This window comes from Molothrus aeneus, chromosome 16, assembly GCF_037042795.1.
Source record: "Molothrus aeneus isolate 106 chromosome 16, BPBGC_Maene_1.0, whole genome shotgun sequence".
NCBI lineage: Eukaryota > Metazoa > Chordata > Aves > Passeriformes > Icteridae > Molothrus > Molothrus aeneus.
This window is the reverse complement of record NC_089661.1, coordinates 7335215-7343542: the sequence shown is the minus strand read 5'-3', so window position 1 is coordinate 7343542 and position 8328 is coordinate 7335215. Positions and strand designations below refer to the sequence as shown.

The 8328-nt window shown below is 42.2% G+C and overlaps 1 long non-coding RNA gene across 1 annotated transcript; it reads right to left on the bottom strand.

The window, feature by feature from the left end:
- Positions 1 to 901: 901 nt before the first annotated feature.
- Positions 902 to 5758, bottom strand: LOC136563475 (uncharacterized). The gene is made up of 3 exons (XR_010784627.1): positions 5666 to 5758; positions 4979 to 5170; positions 902 to 1207 (listed from the first exon to the last, which is right to left on the bottom strand). It is a non-coding gene; the product is annotated as an uncharacterized lncRNA (long non-coding RNA).
- Positions 5759 to 8328: the final 2570 nt, after the last annotated feature.

The following is an 8328-nucleotide window of genomic DNA, read 5'->3' as shown; positions in this document are numbered from 1 at the left end:
GGAAAGGTCAGGGATGCTGTGAAGTCTGTGAGGCTTTCCTTTTACTTTGTATGAGATTTAGATGACTCCTTTGTGCAGATATATGAAAACATTCCTCAGTGAATGTTAGTGTTGTTTATTTTTAGTGAAGTATAAAGCAGGAAAGAAAGGAAAGCCCAGAGCAGGTAGCATGCACAGACCAAATGCCACCCAAATCCAGTGTTGACCCACAGTCAGTGCAATACTCAACTCATAAGAAGATTCCTTCACATATAAACGTATTTTCTATATGCATATCAAAGAACTGAATATCTGAAATTGCTAAACTGAAACAATTTGTGCATCTGTGTGGGTATGCAGTTTTAGTAAATCCAAATTACAAAGTTTGCCAGTGCACTGGAGAACAGAGAATTGCTTCTTTGTGGCTGTACATCTTTTTTTAGATTTTAGTGTAGTAAATGGTTCTGAGTTTGACATTATAACAAAGGATAATCCTATGAACAGTTCAAGTTACTATGTTCTATTAGCTACAAGCAAGGGATAAACCGTGATCATTTTCCCATTAAGGTGGGTTAGTTGAGGCTGTAATGGAATACACGGGGTTTTAAAATCAATGCCACCATAGATTAACTGTACCTTCCACTGAGAGACATGGGAAGGATTCCCAGTACTTGGTTTCTCCAGATATGCCACATTCTGATGACAAATACCCAGGAAACTCAATCCATGGGCTGAGCCTACAGCTCCTCCCCAGAGGTAAAGGAAACCAGCCAGAGTTGCTTTGTCTAAAGGTGACTCTGGCTGCTGTGACTCTTGAGCTCCAAGTTCTCCTTGTTTCCTAGCCGTTATCTTCCTTTTGCCTGTAGGTTAGAGTTTTACAAGGACATCTAATTAAAGGAAAAAAAAAAAAGCAGCTGTGCAATTGGTTTATTCTGATGTTCAAAATGTTTCCCAGAGTCAAAGTTTATTTTCCTATTTCCATGTGTGTTTCTCTGTGTCTGGCAAACATAGGTGCCAACTGATCATTTTGGAACTGGCTATTGCCTGATGCTTTTCTTGCTCTGCTGTCAGGTTTGTATGTACTGTACTCACATTTTTCCTTTGTTTCAGCCTGGTGTTTCACAGCTTGGAAAGCAATTTGTCTGGGCTGCTGGCTGGCTGAGCAGGGCACACAGTGCACACAGTGCTGCTGGCTGGCAGCTGGCAAGTCATCTCAAGGATACCTGTTCTGCAAGGAACCAGAAAAGGTGGTTGTTACTCTATTGGAAAAGAAGGCTGGTAGCAGACAGATGTTTGCATGGTGCTCTCTTTGTGGTAGTGCAAGAACTCGAAAATGGACTTACACCTGTACAGTGAGTAGGAGAGACACTGCCACGGGCTACAGCTGCACATAGGCAGTTGGGCAGCCACTGTTTTGGAAGGAGGGAAAGGATGGGGGAAGTCATGGAAAAGATGACATAGAGCTCAAAGTTTGTGAAATAAGGTAATTCCAGCTCCACCCCTTGGAGGGTATGTTCATTATGGACTTACATGCCAATTTTCCTTCTTACTGTCACAGAAACAGCAAATTTTTATGGATGGTAAGGAGTCTAGTTTTGACCTAATGTATTCTGAAACAGAAGTGAGAGTAAGCTTGAACAATGCAGGAACATTTAACTGGAAATGGTTAAGTGGGGAAGAGCCACAGTTGTTGCTTAGGTGATGTTCCCCTGTTTGCAGATCAGAGGTCTCATTACAGTCAATTAGTAGAAGGATGGAAATGAAAACAAGCAACTTTCACTATTCTTTTTTGTAAAAAGTTGTGCCTGAGAAAAAGGCATTGACTTCCACTGCTGAAATTTGTGCAAACATATTTCTCCTTCATTAGGTCACTGGTGTAAAGGAATTCCAAGCTATTTCCAAGGAGTTTTTAAGAATAGGCTCATGCTCTGAGGATAAGCACACCTCACTTTGAGTGGGTACACTCTCTACTGTCTGGCAGCAGACATGAATGGCATGAAAAAAAGTAATTCAGGGAGAAAAGTTGTTTATTCAGCAGTCATACAATTCCAGCATGGAAGCCACTGGCATAAACAAATGAAAGAAGCGATTTATGTATGTACATAAAGAACATAGTGTGAAATTCCCATTTGTAAAGTGGTATAATGTACTACAGAGGCTTTTTAGTGTGAAAGAAAGGCATCAGGAGCAATTCTGAAACATATAAAGCTGACTGATTGTCTATAAGGCTCCTCAAAAAGAGCCATGTGAGAAAACAAGGCATCAATAAAGGGTATTGTAAAGTAGATTATAGCAGCATACCAACAGAAAACCTCTTGTGTATTTAGGCCAGTATTTACAAAAGGACTTATGCTCCAGAATTAATCAAGCAGTAAAACTTCGGGACTTGTTGTTTCTCACTATTCTTAAAGAAGTAATTTTTCTAATTTAAGACACATTAAACCCCTTCAAAAATACCTTATTCAGGCAGTGAATTCAGATATTATTCAGATAGTGAGTAATACTCAAAAGCATTCATAGGCAATTGCTCACTGTGTGAAGCAAATAGGCTTTCATTCAGCATGAGAAGTGGATGCTTTCCCTCAAGAACTACATAGAGACAAAATCAGGAAGTGCCACCTACCTTTCATCTATTTTTTGTATTCCCCAGGTCACCTTATTAACACAAATAACACAGGACCAGTTCTTGGTGGAGATTTATAAAAGTAAATCTCATTATTTATCTTTTCAGGATTTGGTGAAAAGCACACCTAATGTTTCTACTTGAGATTCTTGCATTTTCATCTTCATATTAAACATTTAGAGATAAGTTTTCAGCAGGTAAAACAAATGCATTCAACCATTTTGCAAATTCTGTAAGATGTAAACTTTTCACAAAAATAGAAGTCCATATTGTAAAAATACAAAATAGATAAATATTAGAAATAACATGGCTTAAAGCATTTTTAATGTGTTATGAAATACAAATCAGATATACATTGCCCAGTATGCAAGATTTTGTAGCTGTATTAAGAACTCTAGCTTCATGCCAATAAAGCCTCCATCTATAATTCATTTTTAGTAAAGCAACATAATCTGTATATTAATATTTTAATATAGTAAAGGCTTGGAGAGACAAAGGAATGAAATTTTGGTAGGCAAAGATGTGGAGACACTACATTTGCTGGCCAGATCTTAGCTCCCCTTGGGGTTCTGATTTTGTGGCCCATTAAGCACTTTCTTGGTTTTTACTTTTCCTAGAGCACGGCACATAAACTCAGCCTGAACTTTGAGGTAACACTTTTGTGGTTTGTTCCTCTTGAAAATTGTTGAGTCATTTCAGTATGGGCTTATCTGGCTGGTGGAGGAACGGATCTGTTTTCAGGCATCTCTTCCAGGAAGAGAGGGGCTCATGAGTCAAGTTCACCCAGACCCATGTTAGTGCAGTGCTGCCCCTCCTTCCCTCACCCCAAACTGATTTCACTCCACACTGTGTGGAGTGAAAGGTGGTCATAGCTGAAATCTAATCACCTACCAGACACTGAGCCGAGACAAGATGCCAGATTTGATGGCTTTTGTACTGTCAAAAAAACTCCTGCAAGGGTCTGGAAGTAGCAGGAGTAGCCAAAGTAGAGAAGCTACATCCCTGCCATTTATATTTGAGTTACAACTTGAGTGACAAACTCAGAAAATGCCATGGTTGAGAGTCTGAAAAGCAAGCACTAGGAATGCACAGGGCAAGAGAAGCATGTAATAATTATGGCTGGTCTGCATAAAAACTGAAAAAAACTACACTGTAGAATTCAATCAGTCTGTTGTGTAAACCACAAATTGCCTTGAGCAAAAAAAAAAAAAATGAAGTAACTTCCACATTAGGGAGCTTAAGCTATAATTTAGCAAAGTTAAAATTCATGTAATCCTATCATCCTTTATAAAACACTGGAATTAATATTGTTTGAGAAAATAAAATGTTAATCAATATTGCACCTACGAAAATTAATACTGTTCACACAAATAAGATCAGCCAAAGGCAGCATGTACATCTTAATCAGGGAACACAAAAGCAAGAGCTCTGGGGGAACCTGGAGTGGTTGTCTAGGAAACAGCAACAAAAACCCCAGGATATGAATTCTGCTGCTAACAAGCAGTCAAGGTTCATGAAGCCAGTACAACTTTTCAAGGGGCAAATTCTGAGAATTAGAATATCTTCTGAGAATTCCCAGATAACATAAAGTTTCAGAAATGTCACATAATTTAGACAAATAGGTGTGATGCAATAGACAAAACAGCCCTGCAGCATTGTAGATAGCCTGAGCCAGTGGCCATACCTGGCACCCAAATGTTGCATTTTTATGAGTGGTTGGTGGTTTTCCTGAAACCATCTTCACATCCACATGTAAATAAGCACTGATAAGAGTTTGACGGTGACATATTTACTGTAGGTGTTAAATCTGTGCATAGTACATGTAAGACAATGTTGAGAGCCAGCACAGAGTATTGTACTTTCCCAGTTGTAACAGGCTGGTGGGATGAGGTACTGGCAAAACATTATCAAAATGTATATATTTGCTTGTTTTTTAATGTCATGCACATCTTCTCTTTCTGCAGATCAATCTGGAATGCCAAACAACTGCAACACATCATATCCTTTCATATCAGATACCCTTGGGTTTTGTTCCAATCAATTATCGGTTTCACTTGTGAAAAGCAAATTGAGAGTTCATAAACAAAAAATGAATCTTCAAATTATGTTACTGTCCTGGATATCTGCAGTGTTCAGGGGTCAGCATTAAAGGATGAACTTCGTAAATTGCCTGGTCTAACAGTAAAAAAAGCAAAGTGTCTGGGTTTTTTTTCTTCCCCTCCAATTTGCAGCCAGGCAGTATTACAGCAAGTTGAGAAATTTCAAGTGTTATTGATTGCAACATTTTTTTTCCTGTCATCTTCTTTGACATATATTTTGGAGCAAGGATATTGGTACCTGAAAAGAGTCTTTTAACTGCAGTTATGGAACAGTTACCTGGGTAATATTGCAGCCCCTGAGTAGCCTCCTCTCTGAGCAGCAGGTGTGTGCGTTATCTCCGTGGCACAGGAAGAAAGGCTGATAAGGAGTAAGGCAAGTTTCCCTGACACATTTTGTGTCATCCTCCTAAATTTCACCTCCTCTTGGATACCTGTCAGCCACCTCACGTCACGGAGACAGGGCTGAAACCTGAACAGAACAAAAGGGACACGAGTCAATCCAGTGGCCGGGGAGGGCACACGGTGTGCTCAGTCCCGTTATCAGGCACTCGATGAGCTCGGAGGCGGTGGCACAGGTGGCATTTGGCTGCAGTGAAGTGACAGAGCACAGACGGATGAGTGCTACCAGCGCCGCTCCGCAGGGAGCCCAGCCCTCCCTCAGGAGCCTGGAGCAGCCTCATCTGCCCTTCAGCCGCTCTCTTTGCCAGCTGAAATCCAAGTTTCAGGCTTTGCCACAAGCTTTCCTTCCTGCACAAAGCATCTGCCCCCTTCTTGGCTACGGAGGGGTTTTCTCCTCCAAAAGGTCACCTCAGCTCCCAGCAGTCGCTGCTGGCTGCCTATCAGGGCTGCTGCTGAAACTTTTACCTATTCATCAATCTAAAGTTTTCCCATACTCTCTTCCCGCGGGGTGCCCTCCTCCAGCAACCTCCTGTAAATTAAAACCTGGATGATTTCCTCGGCTTACCGTGCCGCAGTTAACAGTGAAGGGCAGCGGCTGTCCCGGGCCACCCCCGCCTCAGCCACCACAGCGCGAGCTGGGGGAGCCGGCGGCCTCCGCAGGGGCTGGGAACTGCGGCGTCTGCTGTGCCAGCACCTCCAGAAAACACAGTTTGGAGCAGATCCCCAGGCTCCCTCCGCGCTGCGCCTCACAGGCGTCGTGGGAGTGTGCTCGCCTTTCCCTCAAACCGGCTGGGTGCCGTGCCCGGGTTTCTCTCACAGGCGGCCCGGCCTTGTCCCGAGGTGCCCGGGCTTGTCCCGGGATGCCCGGGTTTCCCTCAGGAAGGTGTTCCCAGCCCCGGTGGCGGCCGGCTGGGTGCGGAACCCCGGGGGCAATCGGCCGGGCAGTTTCTAGAACCGTCTGAGGACTCTTCCCTGTCCTGCCCTGCCCTGAGGACCAGATCCGACCCGACCCGACCCTGCCCTGCCCTGCCCTGCCCTGCCCTGCCCTGCCCTGCCCTGCCCTGAGGCGCCCTGCCCACCTCCTCTGCCCTCCCCTGGCATGGAGGACTTTAATAGGAATAATATTTTAAAACAGAGCTTTTAGCTCTAACGTTTGTGTTGCCCGCGGGTGACCCGCCAAGGTTCCGGAGCTCTGCGGGGAGAAGGCGCTGTGGGAAGCCCGGAGCTGCCGTGTCCCCGGCGTGCCGCGGCTGGCCGGGGTGGCTGCCGGCTGAGCAGAAAGGCAGCAGATGTTTAATGTCTGTCTGTGAAATGCGAAATGCCACCCGGCTCTTCACTGCTCAGCCCTTTACGCTATTTCCCTTATGGCTGCCTCGCTTCTTTTGTTCTTCCTTGGCAAGCTAAACGAGGAAGGAACTCGTGAATTAATAGAGGAGGAGGTGTCAAAATTTAAATGATTTTTTTTCTTGCTACTATTTACTCAATTTGCAACACTTGTCACTGAGGGAAGTAATATAGTTACTCATAAAAGAGAAATCCGGAGGCTTTTAATGTGAGAGTTGGTAAGGCAGGAGCTTCTGGAGGAAACCTGCCTTTTCTCCCTCCTCAGGAAGGTCAATAGTTACCCTTTGTCCCAAGGGGTGTGAGTCCTCTGCTCTCACCATTAATGTCATTAGCTCATTTGGCAAACGGTTCCCTTATTTTTACAAAATATATAGCAAAAATAATTTAATTAACTTCATAATTGGTTTTTGAAACTTAAAATCACAAGGCATTCCTAAACAGGTATTTGTAGATGAAAAACATAGATGAAAAACCTCAAAAAGCTTGGAGACCAGAAAACTTTTATCTCTTCAAAATTAAGCTTGAAACCTTTGTCCTTTCTCTGTTCAGTCCATGTTATAGACTCGATGATCTTTTGTCTTTGAGTATATAAGTTTTTCCCTTGGTACTTTACTTCAGCAGCACTCACCAGACAAATTAATCTAAAATGAAGTTTACAACAATGTATCTGAAGTTTCCAGGCCCCAGAAGAACTTGATTTGTGTAATGGGACAGGACTTAATTCAGTTGTAATTTTAATACAAGTTTAAGTAGCAGCTCTTCATAATTCTTTAGCCAATTATATCTAACTGCTCACAGATTATGATTTGTATGTGGTTTCAGTTAATTGTATAGCACCCCGTCAAATTGGTAAATACAATTGTCCTCAGCTTTTGATAGACTACAGAAGGAGACACAGATATGAGTAACTTTCCTGGAATGACAGATGGGACTGCAGCAAGTCTGGCCATTATGTTTCAGTTGCACTAATATGTTATGGATCAGCATTACAAAATAAGCCCATTAACACTGTCGAGAAAGAGAAAGTCATTGGCAGAGCAAGGAAAAGAATTTATGAATACCATTTCCTAATCCTTCAGTCTAAACACTAAACCCTGTTGTCATTAAGAATTCAAAAATAGAGAATATTGTTATTACTAAACTGTGATCGTGCATTTTTATTCAAGGTTTACCTCACATATTGTAATATGTTATGGAAGATGTTGACAAAGTGGAATTTCTTAAAGGAATGACAAGCTGTCATGCAAAGGCTGCTGTATTTGCAGTGTCTGTGACTCAGTGGACTGATGATACTGTCACTTCTTGGAAATTCTGAGCGGAAGAGGCTACAAATAAACCAAGTCTCTGGCTTGCTAGTCATATGCAAGGAATAGCTATCTGATGAAGGGAAATTATATAACTACATAAGGACAGCATTTTTTATGCAGCCCTGGAAGCAGCCCCTGTTGTTCTCTTTACGGAGCTAGTGAAATGTGCATCAGATACAGCTGAGTGCATGTTTAGTCTGTACATTTCTATAGGAGAAACCTGACCCTGTCCATCTTTCATTGTGAAGAGGTTTGGACAACTTCTGCATTTGAAAAAAGGACAGGTGTGAAGTAAATGAAAAATAATATCTGGACCATGAGGAGTTACTTCATTAGTTCTCAAAACATGGAACAGAAATTACTTCTTAAAACATGGAGCAAAACTCCCCAGCATCTGCAGCAAAGTGGTCTAGAAAGTCTTTCACAGCTTGATCTGCAGCATAATGACTATGGAGCAAGAAAATCCCATGTGGTTCATGTTTATGGTGTTTGTTATTACTGGTGATTATAAAAACTACAAAGAAACAAAAAATAATCCTTGATTCTTGTGCTAATTAGTGTATGGCACACTGCAAAC